Source organism: Chanodichthys erythropterus, chromosome 18 (genome assembly GCF_024489055.1).
Source record: "Chanodichthys erythropterus isolate Z2021 chromosome 18, ASM2448905v1, whole genome shotgun sequence".
Taxonomy (NCBI): domain Eukaryota; kingdom Metazoa; phylum Chordata; class Actinopteri; order Cypriniformes; family Xenocyprididae; genus Chanodichthys; species Chanodichthys erythropterus.
The window spans coordinates 10,757,969-10,775,345 of NC_090238.1; the positions used below are offsets into that span (position 1 = coordinate 10,757,969).

At 36.2% G+C, this 17,377-nt stretch overlaps 1 protein-coding gene across 6 annotated transcripts in view; it reads left to right on the forward strand.

Moving 5' to 3' along the window:
- The window catches only part of chrm3a (cholinergic receptor, muscarinic 3a), a 136,634-nt gene that overhangs the window by 12,283 nt on the left and 106,974 nt on the right, over positions 1 to 17,377 (forward strand). The gene's annotated exons all lie outside the window — the stretch shown is intronic.

The following is a 17,377-nucleotide window of genomic DNA, read 5'->3' on the forward strand; positions in this document are numbered from 1 at the left end:
AGCCTCCAAAACACAAACAAAGCAAAGTGAGACAAGGTCCAGGCGTGTATTGTCCATTATAAATATGTATATATAATTACTTCAGACATCTCAACAACTCAGACGCCATTCTGCAGCTGGACAATTATTTACAACTTCCCTTCAAGTAAAACTGCAACAAAATGCACTCACTCTAAATAAAACCCCTCAGCACCAGGCTAAAATATTATAGCCTATAAGTAACTCATATCTTAGGCTGAATGCTGCATGGCAGAGGCAGACCAGCCAACACTAAAATTAAGAGGAAATTGACAGATTTTGCTTGTAATATATTATTTACTCTTCAGACTGTAGTGTTATATCCCTGAGGGCACCCAGAAGTGAATCAAGCTTTGTAAGCAACCCGGCAGAGAAAGTGACCCCCGCCCCTCTCTCTGTGTGAGGCTGTGAGGTGGAGGAACACTCTAGAAAACATAAAAGATGGCCTCCAAGGGGGACCCTTGGGGAAAAATGCCTAGTGAATAAAGGAATGAACATTGACAAGGTGTCTTTTCTGTGAACTGGACCAGTTTTGTGGAGGTCTAACCTCTCTCAATGGATGTCTGGAAAACCTTTTTCTTTAAATTTTCCTTTCTGTTCTTTAACACTCAAAGAAACAGATATATATATATATAATATATATATATATATATATATATATATATATATATATATAGATATATATATAATATATATTATTATTATTATTTATTATTATTTTTTTTCCCTCTTGTTTTTTTGCTAATAGAATAATGACAAGTTAAACACAAAAACAAAGCTGTTTCTCTGTCAGCAACTGCTCAAGGTTATATGTTAATTTAGATTTTTGGCTTGGGAGAATTTTTAGTGTGCTGAGCAGTTTCATTTGTAAAAGAATAAAGTCGTTTTGAAACTACAGTGTGTCACCATCAGCTGTAAAAGGACTAGTTTGCTTTCCCTTGTGTTCAATTTGATCAGCTCACTCACAGATATTTAAACATTATTCACACTCTCCAAATGTTGACTGTTATTGGATCATGTTCAGCCTTAAAAAAAAAAAAAAAAACACCAATTCAATGTTCTGCATCAAACTTGGCATTAATAATACTTTTGTCTGGAGTAAAACCTCAAAAACAGATGGTCCTAAGGTTTAGTCAGGTTAAAAGCTTTATGGGTATAGCAAAGAGATATTGTAAGTATTTGTAAGGCTATATTAATATTGTACATGTTGAACTGGTCCTTCCTGGTATTGAAATTTTAATCTGCCTCTGGAATTAAATTTCCTGCAAGGAATTTCTTTGCTGTGTATCTATTGTCACATTTACTCTCCTCGCGCACATACATCTCTCTTTCTGTGTCCTCTCATCTTTCAGTGGTTAGTCTGTGGCTGCTGATGAGTAGAATTTTGAAACCAGAGGTCACCTGGGAATCATCTGTGATTGGACAACACGCATCTATAGTCTCTTATGATTATCATGAGGATGTGTTTTAGGAATACTTTATTGCTATACTACTCTTGCTAGTAGTATGCATACTGTGCATAGCTGTACAACTGAGCATACTATGTGTGGGATACTGTATTTCACAACGCAGTGCACCTATTTGCATGGAACAAATAAACCAGATAATGTGATTTTTAACCAATGGGTCAAGGATGGTTGGTTAACATGGCCCTGCTGGTAAATGATCACCGTCTGGTTCTAAAAAGCGTATTTCTCCTGTGATTGACATTCAAAAGTAGGTGTGGATTTTGACACAATTTTCTGCAAGAAAATGTATATAATATATCTCATGTAATCGCTCAAACAGTAGCCACATTTGCATGTACACTTTTTTGTCATTCCGATTAAAATCATTCCGATTGAAAGTTTCGGTGGAGTGTTTACATGAGACATTATTTAATCCGATATGGTGTTTACATATGGTGTTCCGGCGCTTTCAATCTGAATTACTTTGTGACATGCGCACATAAGCTTATGTCCTGTTTGCTGCAGTATATTCCTGTCAATATGGAGTTCCGTTATTTCTTATGTGCGCTATTTTTATGTAAAGTGTTGCTCTTAATCAAGTGTGAAATTTGTTGCATATTACTGCTGGATGGTATGAGGAAAAGATGGCAACAGGAAGCTGACCTGTTTGGAGTCCTGACCTTTTTGATCTGTAAGGAGCATCTCAATACTACCCCTCCCTCCTCCGTAAAGTAGAATCGTGCGGATGAAGGTCCGTAGTAATGATTCATTGAGTTCCTTCAGTGTATTTAATAAATGTGTTGTTTCGGTTTTACTCCAGTTTAATTTTGCCGCCAACATTTTGCATTCTGATGACCCCTGACCGCTTGACGTGATGACGTAGACACAAAGTAATCGGTTTAATTCATTTAAATGGCTGACTTTTTATTTTGTTCGGTTTATAGAAAGGTTTATCCCACCTCTCTCAAACTGATTACATTTTCATTTGGTTTGGGCATTTTTATTCTGATTGAGGCGTTTATATGGAGCATTTTCATTTGGATTGGACTTTTAAACCGATTACAGTGCTCCATGTAAACGTGGCTAGTGTTTCAACGGCGAAAAGACATAAATAAAACAGCTTGAAAACAATAGCCTACATCACGTAGCATGTACCTCTGAAAAGCTATTCAGTGTCCACAACTCATTGGAGAAATTGACTCTTTCGCTTATTATATGCACTGTATTAGCCTGTATATTCATTATATTTTAATTAACCTGAATTGAATATTTTACTTAACCTGAATTGAATTTAGGCTCATAGTTTGGGCGCAGTTGTTAATCTAGTTATAGGTTGTAATAGTATCCTAATGTTCAAGTAAGGGCTCCCTACATAGTTTATAGCATTAGCAGAGATAATTTTTTTTTTTATCATTTAAGAAACTTTTTTTATAATTTAATTTAATATATTTAAAGACAGAGACACAATTTGTTCACTAAAAAAAAAAAAAAAAAAAAAAGAAAAAAGCAATTTTATGTTTAGTTTTCTCCCCACCTGCTGTACCGAACCCGTACCGAACCGTGACTTCAAAACCGATGTACGAACTGAATTATTTATTTTAGTATTTTAAGGGATCTAAAAGTATAAAATTGATTTATTTATTAAATTTCAGCTCTCACTTTCAGCTGTCTTTAATGTCACAACTCAGATAAAAGGTTCGGCCTCATAACCATTTTTTTTTTTTCTAAAGTGAAAAGTAGACACTTGAACTTGAGTTTTATGTGATAACAGTGTAGCATACTACAGTTTAAACTGCTTATTGTTGCATTATGCATTGTTTCATTAAAAACAAAAAAGTATGCAGTGAACAGTATTCTTATCTGAACGTATAGACTCAACTCTCTGTACATTACCTATTCTCTTCATTTTTAAATGTGTTTGCTATTTACAGGATGATTTCTTTTGTTCTTTCCTTCCTTTCATCCCCTTCTGTGATCATAATTGCGCTTTTGGGATTCAAACGTAGCAGCCGGAAGACAGAGTAATATTTGATTCTGTTCATTAACTTTTAATTATTTGTCATTATTTATTTATATTTAGTTTTTTTTTTTTTTTTTTTGTATTGTATTGTATTGTATTGGAGATTGGTGGCATTTTTTTTAGTATGGAAATATTTGAGACTGTTTGTGGTCAGGAGAGCAATTAACCTTTATTCCGTAGTCTTTTTTTTCTTTTTCTTTTTTTTCTTGCAGCTATGCTTGGGTGAAATCAGCTCATATATAAAATGCAGCTTATAAGGGATGATGACCTTATGTCTTCCATGGCTGATTATTAACTTATAAGAAGCCATGATTTTAGCAAATGCAATTAATGCACCATAAATTATATTTAGGGACAATGAGAAAGAGATAAAGTATGAGTCAGATCCTTCAATTTGGAAATATTCCAAAGCCTTGCCTTTGTAATTTCCCAGGAAACATGGTGAATGCTCACTATTACATCATAATAATAGGATGTCTGGATGGTTTGGATTCCATTTACAATAGAGGCAAATCAACATCACAATATTCTCTGGCAAGGTGAATTTCAGGGCTCAAGGATTCACAACATGAAAAGTCCTGGTTGCCTAGACACAGATTAATCTTTGCCCTGGATTATTCTGTCAAATAAGATTATAGAGAATTGAGAATGTTATAATCCAAAACAAGACTTATTCTATGTCCAAGGAACTGACTTGAAGTGACCCCATGTCACAGATGAAATGATGGGCCTTTAAAGTGCATGCTTTCCAGGTTATTTATCCGGTATTGTTTATGTTCATGTGGAAAGCTAAAATGTTCTCCTAGTGTTTCTCCTTCATTTAATAAATGTCTTTTGTTTCATTCTTCATTTGTGCGAGTCTTTAAAACGTGACAATGGTTATCTGCATACATATTTTTAAAAATGTATTAGTATCAGTTGATATTATAACAGATTGAATATTTAATTGTGCATGCATAATTGTGAGTGTCCCCTATTTTTACATTTAACTTAGTTGCATCATCTGACGCTAATGTAAAAAAAAAACTATAATAAAATAACACTGTTAAGCATTTACATTTAGCATTACTTTTAATGTATTTGGTTTTAGTTTTTAGTGTTTCATTTTTACTTAGCTGAGAATTGTAACACAATAAATGTCTGTTCATTCATACTGGATGCGGTTCACATACAGGTATTTCCTCTGGACTGTCTCCCTGCCACATCATTAGTAAAAGATCTATTAAGGTCATTAAAACAAAATATGACTTTCCAGTTAATCAGTCTCTCTCTCGATGATCTCAGCCATGGTTTACAGTCTTTATCTTTATCTTAATCTTTGCCGTCATTTGCCAGCTCTTCCCCCTTCCCCATTCTCACTGAGATGAACAAACATGGAGTGATTGAAGTGTTCAGACATGATAACCCCAAATCAACACAGATAATTTTGGCACAGTGGGCAATCTTCACCATTTTAACACAATACATTTCACAGACCTTTGCAAACACCCCACACCTCTTTATAAACCTTCTGTCCATTGTTCTGTTGAATGGTTGGTTACTGCATTGCATCGCTTGAGGTTATCAGTCGCCATATTCAACTATTCTGATTTTTTGGAAAATGTAGTTGCTGTTTCTCATCTGTTCAAGTGATTGACACAATGCGACTGCACTGACGGAATGTAAAACACTACATTTGAAAACAGCCTAAATTAAATTCAGATTAATTCACAAAAGATTTCACAATTCATTGAGCCATTTCTTTTTAATAATTGTGAAGCAAAACATCAGGATTTGCAAATACAGTCACAACTGATGTGCATTTGTTTTCTTGAATATTAATTGTATGATATTTGCATGTGATCACAGTTGAGAAGTTAAAATAATGATTAAGTTTTTGAAATAAAATTAATATACATATTGGTGATTAAGATTTGTGAGTTTAAATGCACAGGGACTGTTTTATTCTTGATAAAGCAAAGCGTCTTTCAAAGTTTTGACGAAAGAAGTGATAAAAATATGAGGATTAAGACAGCCGTGTTATAATTACTCTTAACAGCAGGTTATTATTTGCAGAATAAAACATTATTTCTTCAAGCGTTCTCTTCACTTCAACACTAAATAAAAAAATGTCATGGTTAAAAACTGATTCTTTAATTGTAATTATATAATTCTGGCTAACCGTGATATCCATATTTGATCATTAATTGTTTTAAATATGGCTAACATCTTAAAAATGTGTTTGAACAACTATCAAACAATTTTTTTTTGTTAACAATGAAGCACTATTTAAGCTAAATTTTCAAAACTGATTATATGTAATTTTAAAATAAATGAAGTGTGACTAAATGTTATTTGCCAGGTAATTACTCAGATCCAATGTACGAAATGCATCGCTCAGCTCCAGAGCACTGCTAACTAAGCTAGAAACTTGCTTTACTGGCCAGACACATACACTGCCTCAGCTAATGTGCTGTGAAGTTGATTCTGGTTACATCAACTCCCTCATGACCTCACGCACCTCTTAGAGTGGGCTTGGGGGGAACCGCAGGCTGATTCATCTGTCCGAAAGAAGAATGAGGGGTCTATTTTTGCTGTTGATGCTGGACACCATGACCAGGGCATCTGTGACTTACATTTCAGCGTGGTTTAAGAATGTCACTACTTCTCATTTGAGGCAAGACTCTTAGGTCAGTCTTTCCACTTACAGTCTCTTTCCCTCTCTTTCTCCCTCCAGCTTCCTTCCTCCCTCCCTTTCCCCCCTTATAATTTTCCCCAGTTTGCAATGAGTTTGATGTTATGTCTGGCAGAAGACTGCATAAATTCATTTTCCACCATCACAAGCTCGCTGAGTGCTTATGCAGGAGTTAATGAGCCATTCATTTAGTGCTGTCTCCAGCAGACCACAACCATCTCAAGCAAATTAGACTTTCGTTCTGCTTCAAGGCGACGCAAGGAAAACACAACACAAAGATTTAGTCTAAGGCCTCGGTGGAGGGTTTAAGGAAGCAGAGTTAACCTGAAAAATATGGGGCAAAACACCCCAAATATTGAGCTTTTTTTCTGAATACAGCTTTGATGCAATTTAACGCAATTATTATGCTACCGTGACTTTGAAGGCTTGTTCCAAGGGAGCTATTCTGAGGTTATTCGCTGTAATTTTTAGCTGTAAAAAAAATGTTAGCTCAGCTGTTCAATAACATTTGAGCAAGCAAAAAAGTGTTTTTACAACACTTCACAGCTTTGCGTTTTGGTTGCAGTAACATTATGTTGCATAACGTTCCAGAAACCATGTCACTAATCAAATACAACAAACAAAAGCTTAGATCTTTGAAAACATGAACATCAGAAAAAAAAAAAAAAAAAAAAAAGTATTGTTTTCTTGTTTTAATCTAGAAATCCTTAAAGGGGTGGTTCAATGCGATTTCACTTTTTTAACTTTACTTAGTGTGTAATGTTGCTGCTTGAGCATAAACAGTATCTGCAGTTACAGTGCTGAAAGTTCAATGCAAACGGAGATATTGTCTTGTAAAGTTATGGCAGTTTAATGCCTACAAAAAGGACCAGTTTGGACTACAACTAACTTCTTCCTGGGTTGGTGACATCATAAACCCTGCAAAACACACCCCCGGGAACACGCAACAAAGTGGGTGAGGCCATGTGGCGCAGCATAATGGAAGTGGAAGAGTTATGTACACCAGACGTAAGTGGCACGACGCGTCAAAAGATAATATAACCCATTATAATCTGTGGTATTTTCTACACTGGATGCGGCTCTGAAAACAGCTTCCAGAATTCAATAGCTTCCAAGAGTTCAATGCTGGATTTACACAAAGGCTTTTACTGAAAGATGGAGCAGTTCCCACTTTAAAAGCAGAAGCTGCTGTTTATTGGCTTCAAACTGTAAGTACATATTATTGTTTGTATATGTCTTTTAAACTTATAGTCCTGTTGCTATTTTTGGTTGCATCAAGAACATATACAAAGAGCAACTCATTTTTGCTTGCTAGCCAGTTAGCTAAATTCTACAAACACCAACAAACTTATGTTCATAGACAACCAGTTGTTCATGCTATAAATTAAACGCTACCTTTACAAAAATTTGATTACTCAGTCATGTATTCGGCTACAGTAAAGCTTTACTCAGGATAAAACCTTATAATGAAAGCTAACAAACAGCAGTGACAGCATATCTAAACACTTTGACACAAATACTAAACGAAATACCATTCATAAACGTCCTTGCTTGACCCTCTTCATCTGGGTCTGATTCGGGCTCAATTTGATACAGCAATATAGACGCCATTATTTACATTTCCAACGAAGCACACGTAACCGGTAACAACTAACATGGTAAGGGGCGTGGCATTTCCGGACACTTCAGCAAATCACAGTGGCTCTGGATACACTGGGCCAGCTAACCAATCTGAGCACATTGCGTATTTCGGAGGGAGCGGCTTCATAGAAGCAGGAAGTCAAACGAGCCGTTCATATGACAATAGATACAGAGGTGTAGAATAAAAACAAAGTATTAAGACATGTTAAACTGTGCCCCAAAAACACAATCAAGCCTAGAAAAAAAAAAACACTGAACCACCCCTTTAAAGGTGTTTTGTTTTTGTTTTTTTTAGGATAAACCACTGAATTCTGTTATATTGAGGGATGCGTAGTCTTTCTTTACAAAGTGACATTGCTGACTACTGACCTGGCATGCATAACACAGCGTTTTTAGTTCTTTTTGCAGATCCGTGTGAACATGGATCATTTTGACAGTGTTATCATCTATACAAGTCAAGTCAAGTCAAGTTTATTTATATAGCGCTTTTACAATTGGTAATTGTTTCAAAGCAGCTTTACATATTAGAAGCACAGAAAAAAAAGGGAAGTGGTTAAAACTGTACAAACAAGCGTGGTAATATGTAACATATACAAGATGGTGCTACATTAAGCCAATGTCGGCTGACTTCCAGGGGTGGAAAAAAAACCCTAGGAGAAAAACCCAGCGTGCTAGCACTGGGAACAAAGGCCTAGGAGGGAAAAAACCCCTTGGAAGATATATATATGTAAATGTATATGGAGATCAAAATCTGAATTGTACATTTTTATAATAGAGATTAAAAATCGATTATATATAAATATATGTAAGCGAATACGGGGATTAAAAATCTGAATTATAGATGCAGCCAGAATTGCATCTTTAGGCCCATTGTCTCCTGGGCTACGTTGTAGTCAGGTCCAGACGCAGTTTCTCCATCTGATCTGGATACGGCCTGGATCCAGCACCCGGCAAACCCCAGGATAAGCAGAGAGACAGATATTAGCGTAGATGCCATTCTTATTCTGATGTACAGGTATATCTAGTGTTATAGGAAATGTTCTCGGTTCCGGCCGACCTAATTATTGCAGCGTAACAATCCTTTAACGGATTTGAAAAATGTTAATGTATTGATAATGTGTTATGTGTATGCAAGAGCAAAGAGATGTGTTTTTAGTCTATATTTAAACTGACAGAGTGTGTCTGCTTCCCGAACAATGCTAGGAAGATTGTTCCAGAGTTTAGGTGCTAAATAGGAAAAGGATCTGCCGCCTTCAGTTGATTTTGATATTCTGGGTATTATCAACTGGCCTAAATTCTGAGATCGCAATAAACGTGAAGGACTATAATGCATTAAGAGCTCACTTAGGTACTGGGGAGCTAAACCATTTAGAGCTTTATAAGTAAGTAGCAAGATTTTAAAATCTATACGATGTTTAATAGGGAGCCAATGTAATGTTGACAGAACTGGGCTAATATGGTCATACTTTCTGGTTCTAGTAAGAACTCTAGCTGCCGCATTTTGGACCAACTGTAGTTTGTTTAAAAGCCGAGCAGAACAACCACCCAGTAGAGCGTTGCAATAATCTAGTCTTGAGGTCATGAATGCATGAACCAACTGTTCCGCATTTGTCATTGAGAGCATGTGTTGTAATTTAGATATATTTTTTAGATGGAAGAAGGCGGTTTTACAGATACTAGAAACATGACTTTCAAATGAAAGATTGGTATCAAAGAGCACACCCAGGTTCCTAACTGAGGACGAAGGTTTAATGGAGCACCCGTCAAGTGTTAGAGAGTATTCAAGGTTTTTTCGTGAGGAAATTTTTGGTCCAAAGATTAGGATATCAGTTTTTTCTGAATTTAATAATAAGAAATTTCTTGTCATCCAGTTTTTAATGTCAGCTATGCATTCTGTTAGTTTTGTGAATTTGTAGGTTTCGTCAGGGCGCGAGGAAATATAGAGCTGAGTATCGTCAGCGTAGCAGTGAAAACTAACACCATGCTTCCTAATTATCTCTCCTAAGGGCAGCATGTACAGAGTGAAAAGCAACGGTCCTAATACTGAGCCTTGTGGTACCCCATATTTAACCTGTGATCGATACGACATCTCTTCATTAACTACCACAGACTGATAACGGTCAGATAAGTATGATTTGAACCATGCCAAAGCAGTTCCACTAATGCCAATATAGTTTTCAAGTCTTTTTAAAAGAATGTTATGATCGATAGTGTCAAAAGCAGCACTGAGATCTAATAACACTAATAGAGAAATACAGCCACGATCGGATGATAGGAGTAGATCGTTTGTAACTCTAACGAGAGCAGTCTCAGTACTATGGTATGGTCTAAATCCTGACTGGAAATCCTCACAGATTCCATTTCTTTCTAAAAAGGAACACAGTTGTGTTGAAACTGCCTTTTCTAGTATCTTTGACAGAAAAGGTAGATTCGAGATTGGCCTGTAATTTACTAAATCTCTCGGATCTAGTTGAGGTTTTTTAATAAGAGGTTTGATAATAGCCTGCTTAAAGGTTTTTGGCACGTGTCCTAGTGTTAAAGATGAATTAATTATATCAAGAAATGGACCTACGACCTCTGGAAGCATTTCTTTCAGTAGTTTAGTCGGCATTGGGTCTAACATACATGTCGTTGATTTTGATGATTTGATAAGTTTAGATAATTCTTCCTCTCCTATAGCGGCGAATGATTCTAGTTTTACCTCAGGGACACTACAGTGCACTGTCTGAAGAGAAACTGTAGACGGTTGCATGTTTATAATTTTCTCTCTAATATTATCAATCTTGCAAGTAAAGAAGTTCATAAAGTCATTACTGCTGTGCTCTATGGAAACGTCAGCAGTTGAATCTCTGTTTCTAGTTAATTTAGCCACTGTGTCAAATAAATACCTAGGATTATGTTTGTTTTCTATTAAGAGATTTGAAAAATAAGTAGATCTAGCATTTCTTATGGCTGTTCTGTACTCAATCATTTTTTTCTTTCCACGAAAGGCGAAAAACTTCTAGTTTTGTTTTCTTCCAACTACGTTCAGCTTTTCTAACAGCTCGTTTTAGAGCCCGAGTGTGCTCATCATACCACGGCGTTGGATTAGTTTCCTTAATCTTCTTTAGACGTAAAGGAGCGACCGCATCTAATGTGCTGGAAAAGAGAGAGCCAATAGTTTCTGTTGCAGCATCGAGTTCTTCTAAGTTGTCAGGTATACTAAGGCGATGAAACTGCTCGGGGAGATTATTTATAAAGCAATCTTTAGTGGCAGACGTGATTGTTCTACAATATTTATGGCTGGGTGGTGGTTTTGTAGCCTTGGCTAATTGTATTATACACGAGACTAAATAATGATCTGATATATCATCGCTCTGCTGTAGAATTTCAACAGCATCAATATCTATTCCATGCGACAGTATTAGATCTAGGGTATGATTACGACAATGAGTGGGTCCTGACACGTGTTGTCTAACTCCAATAGAGTTTAAAATATCTGCAAATGCCAATCCAAATGCGTCTTTATTATTATCTACATGGATATTAAAATCACCAACAACAAGGACTTTATCCGCAGCCAGTACTAACTCTGATAGAAACTCAGCAAATTCTTTGATAAAGTCAGTATGGTGCCCTGGTGGCCTGTATACAGTAGCCAGCACAAATGTCAACTTACATAATGTTACATAAAGCACCATCACTTCAAAGAAATTATATTTGAAATTCTTTTGAATGATTCTGAATATATTACTATAAATTACAGCAACACCTCCCCCTTTGCCTTTCTGTCGAGGATTGTGTCGATAATCATAACCTTGAGGACTAGATTCATTTAAAGTAATGTAATCGTCTGGTTTTAGCCAGGTTTCTGTCAAACACAGCAAGTCTAGTTTATTGTCTATGATAATTTCATTTACAATAAGTGCTTTTGAAGAAATAGATCTAATATTCAGTAACCCAAGCTTTATCATTTGTTTATCTGATTTATCTGTGATTTTCATTTTTTGAACATCAATTAAATTTTTACCCTTAAAAGGTTTCGGAAGTTTTTTGTATTTACTAGTTCGAGGTACAGACACAGTCTCTATGTGATAATATCTAGGTGAAAGTGTTTCTATGTGCTGTGAATTATCTGAGTTCTGTGACGTGAGGCGGCTAGCAGACGGTCGGTTTAGCCAGTTTGTCTGCGTCCTGATCTGGGCCCTGGTTTGTCATGTTTCAGCTCTAAGACTATTTGCCAAATTTCTAGAGAGAAGAGCAGCACCATCCCGGGAGGGATGAATACCATCTCTTTTCAACAGATCAGGTCTGCCCCAAAAGCTTTTCCAATTGTCTATGAAACCTATATTATTCTGCGCACACCACTTAGACAGCCAGCCATTGAGTGATGATAACCTGCTAACTATCTCATCACTCCGACGAACAGGAAGAGGGCCAGAACAAATTACTTTTGCTGACATTGAATTTGCGAGTTCACACACCTCTTTAATGTTAATTTTAGTGATCTCCGACTGGCGAAGTCGAACATCATTTGTGCCGACGTGGATAATGATTTTAGAATATTTACGTTTAGCATTAGCCAGCACTTTTAAATTTGCTTTGATGTCAGGTGCTCTGGCCCCCGGCAAACATGTGACTATGGTGGCTGGTGTCTCTATTTTCACGTTCCGTGTAATAGAATCGCCAATTACTAGGGCACTTTCAACAGGATTCTCAGTGGGTGCGTCACTGAGTGGGGAGAACCTGTTTGATGTTCTAATCGGAACGGAAGAGTGGTGTTTGTTTTTGCCATTATGCCGCCTCACAGTCACCCAGTTAGCCTGCTGCGTGGCTTCTACAACCGGAACCGAATGTGTAGTGTTTACTAGGCTAGTCGCATCCAAAGCAGTATCTAAGGCCCTTTCATTCTCACTATCCTCAATTAAAGTTTGGATGCGTGTCTCTAATTCTGAGATTCTCTCTGTCAGCCTGACAATATCCCTGCATTTATCACATGTGTAAGTCTCACTGCTGACAGAAAGAGCTAAGCTGTACATGTTGCATTTACTACACATGATAATCGTCGGACATGACTGACCGTGTGTTTGATGAACGCCGTCCGAAAAACTGCAACGCACACGGGACTCGCTGGCTGGATGTCTCGGTCGCTTGCCGGTGCCTGGGGCGAGGGTGATGTGCGGGACGCTGTACCTCGCGGTGGATCGATGAATGCCGGGCAGCAACGTCTCCACAGCTTCCCGATCTGGCGAGGACAGATCAGAATAACATACATCGGATAAATCCGCCATTCAATCGACAAGGAAGGTTGGTTTAGAGGAAAAAAAGAAAGTAGACGGTAGCTAGCAGGCTATGGCTAACACTAGGTGATTACGCTGGTGGATTGCTAGTAATAAATCGTTCCGTTTAGTAATACTATGCAATAGGTTAAGTAATCTAGGTTAAGTAATCTAGTGAAAAATAAGAAAGTTATATTATGTGAATAGGAATAAAGAGAAGGATTTAGGATAAACTCCACGAAGCTCCGAGCGTAGATCAGACAGCTGGCAGGCAGCAGCGTTGAGCACAAAGAAAAAACGTTTCCGTATTTTTTATTTATTTATTTTTTTTTACATCGTTGTCATGTAAATATGACCCTTATGCTTAAAACAAGAACAATAATATTGGTCAGTGAGGTATGAAAAATAAACTTAATTTAAATCTGACCTATTATGCCCCTTTTCACAAGATGTAATATAAGTCTCTGGTGTCCCCAGAATGCATTTGTGAAGTTCCAGCTCAAAATACACCACAGATCATTTATTATACTTGTCAAATTTGCCCCTATTTGCGTGTGAGCAAAAACATGCAATTTTTGTGTGTGTTACAACTGGATGTTTCTGAATGGTTAGTGGATAAATGTATGTAGTTGTTGTTGAGTTGATTCAACTCATTGACTAGCATGTACCATCATGTGAATCTTTTGTCCAAATCCATCATTGAACTGACCCTTTTTTTTGAAGCAGTCCGGCATAAAATTATTTCTGCAAATATATAACACTTAACTGACTTTCTTTGGCATGTTTCCTTCATAATTGAAATTTAACCATGGTGTCCTCAGTGGCTCAAATGCAGAGAGTCTATGGAGACTCGTATGTTTGTTGGTACATCCAATAACAGAACATTTGTAATGTTTTTTTATTTTTTTTTATTTATTTATTTATTTATTTTTTGCAGACATTGTATATCTCCAGTTTCTACAATGAGTAAGAGTAGGGGAAATCTGGAACCGTGTATTTGGAGAAACTGTTCATGATTTATGGTGATTATAGAAAAAAGGATGGGGTGGATTTTTTTACCATTATATGCTGGTTGTTTACACACACTGTGAACACAAATGAAGATGACGTGTGTTTTCAAACACTTTAAGTGAATTTTGCATAATAGATTCCCTTTAAGATATCTCTGAATATCTTATCCAATATATATCCATACACACACACACACACACACACACACACACACACACACATATATATATATATATATGTATATTGTAGATTTTTATATATTTTAATGGGAAACAAAACAAAAATACTTTTGTTTTTTTGTAGTTTGTCAACCACCAAGACAACACACATCATGTCTGTAAAGAAGTACAGACATATATATGTTGGAAAGGACACTCTAGACATACTACTTCATTTCTTCATGTTTCTGCTGGATATAAGAAGGAATCTGCTTTAATAGTTGTCAATCAAAGTCAGGCCTGTCTGCACCAGATGACTGATGCTCGCTTTCTCTCTCTCTCTCTCTCTTTCTCTCTCTCTCTCTGTCTCTCTCTCTCTGTCTCTCTTTCTCTCTCTCCATTTCTTTTGCTTTCTGTATATCTGGCTTTTGTTCTCTGCCTAACACACTTTTCTTATCTAAAGATCTTTTTTGTTTTGTCTCTGTTTTAATTTATCTCTCTTCTCCACTGTCCCCTCTGTGATCAGATGCTTGCTTAATTAGTTTGAGGGTCTTGCTGTCTAAACTTGATCCAGAGTCAACACATCTTTTTTTTCTCTCTCTGAGACCGCACAGAGCAGCATGTTCTTAAAGTGTGTCAGCGGGGAACATGGTGCTTCACAAAGACTATAAACTGATAAGATGAATTCAGAAATGAATCTCTCCATATAAAGGGGTATTCAGAGGATTCTTGCAGTATAAGGAGTGAACTTGATATTATATTACAAAACTTCTGCAACTTTGTAATTTCACACAGAAGAATGCATCAGCACAAGGCATTTACATGTCAATGATAACTATTGGCTGATAAGAAACATGCCACTGAGGCAATATGAAGAGAATACCCAGTGAGGCAATACGAAGAAAGCAACACTATTATTCTTGTTGCGCATTATAATTTCAGTTCAATTTTACCCACTTATTTGGTGCATTTCAGCACACACTGTGTTGTGACCCTGTCACAATTTAATGCAAATTTTGTAAAAAAAAAAAAAAAAAAAAAAAAAGTTATCGAAAGTTGGTGGAGATAAAAACTATATTTAACACAACTGAAAACCCACACGCCGATGTGTGTGTACTCGAGCATAGTGATGTTGCCCATTTCACATGTGACATGGAGTTTCTTAAAGTAACAGCAGGTGAAAATTGACTGTTTGATTCCAAGGACCGGAGCAAGGGTGAAAATTGGCCATGAAAAACTAAAATTTGGCTGTTTTTCGAAACTCCATTAAAATCAGGATATCAGGGGAAAAAATTTGACATGATACAATCCTAAATTGTGCTATATCCTGATCTTTTAGATATTCTGAAGATTTTTGCCTTCAAAAAGGTCACTAAAGCACCACAAATGAATCATAAAAGTTGTAGATTTGACTTTCTGTGATGAACAGAGCAAAATTTCATTTCAAAAAGCTTCATTTTTACCTTTGATTCCAACCAGGAATATCTGAACAGCATGACGAGCAGAAATTATATTTCTCCATATTTATGGTGGAGGTTTGTGAAACATGCACAGTGACATGTTTTGGATCTCTGAGCAATACAGATATGCTGTTATAACATCATATGATGAAATGACATTTATATTGTGAGAAAACTCTTCAGAGCCATAATTCATTTAGCTCTGCATATTTGCACAGGTCACTGTGTAATTGGTTCATACACATAAATATACATGAACACATTTTTTTCTGTGCCGTGTTGCAGGATTATGGATTATTACATAAAAAACACAAAGGATTCTGTGAGAAAATACTGTGTCTGGTCACTTGTTGAGTGATTTGTTTGTGTAGTAAAAGATGAGGTTCAACACAGGGCACTAAACAATTATCCTTTTATGATTTCTGTGTTTTATTAGCCTTATGTCCTCTTCTAAACATCTAAATATTCAGATTAAAGGAAGTACTTCAAATTGTTTGCTAGTTTTGGGATATCAGCCTTATATGATATACAAGTAGAGTTATCTTTGTAAAAGTGGGACACTATCAGGTTTTGCGACTGAAATTTGTTGTGGGCCTGTAATTTTTATCATTCATTTTTGTTTACATACTTGTGTATTTAACTAATATTGCAAAGTAAATTAGCTTAAATAAGCTTGAAATTATTTGTTTAAAGGGGTAGTTGACCCAAAAGGGAAAATGTTGTCATAATTTACTCATCTTTATATAAAAGCCTTTTTGACCTTCTTTTTTCTATGGAATGCAAAATAAGATATTCTGAAGTTTTCAGACTTTAAAAAGATCACAAATGCACTAGTAGCTTTTTTTTATGATAAAATTTATTATTGAAAATCTTGACATCCTCATTCATTTTTAATCCAATATTTTCAATGAATGTGTTGATCCAGTTCACAAGACTGATCTGAATGATTCATTCTGATTCAATGTACCGGACACAGCAGTTATCAGCTCCCTGAAGAGAAAGATTATCTGTCAATAGTGACTTACATTTTGGTCTGTTTCTCACACAAAGTTATTATGACTTTAGAAGACTTGGACCATATGGCACAAGTCAAATGGACTTTTTTTATGATACTTAATGGTTTTTTACATCTTTTTTAAGCTTTTTTTTTTTTAATTTTTTGAATGAGCTATCCCTTTAAACTTGACCTTCTAGTGTGAAAATATGTGACAAAGAACAGAAGTTTCCTGTCATTTATATTCTGGCCACAGCAATGAATGTTTTGATGATGGTTGGTTTAGCTCATATATTGAGGCACATACCTATAGATCTACACACACACACACACACACACACACACACACACACACACAGTTCATGGTTCAGTGAGGCATGACACACATTTTAATTAGTGTCAGAAAGCGTTTACTCTGAGCGCTTTTGCACAAAGTTAATATAGTCTAACACATATCATCCTGGCAGACAATAGTAGCCTTCTCTTTTACACACGATCACCTTCCTCTGTCAGTGTATGGAACGCTCTCATGTCTGTTTATCTCTCTACATGTTTAAAATACTAATGAATATCGAAACACGCTTTCCCGTCATGGTTCATTCCAAGACTTGGCTTTCAGTCCGTCACAGGACTGAAACACCTTATCAAACAGATAAAGAAACATTTGGTGATGGCTTTGTCTTTTTGTTCTTGTA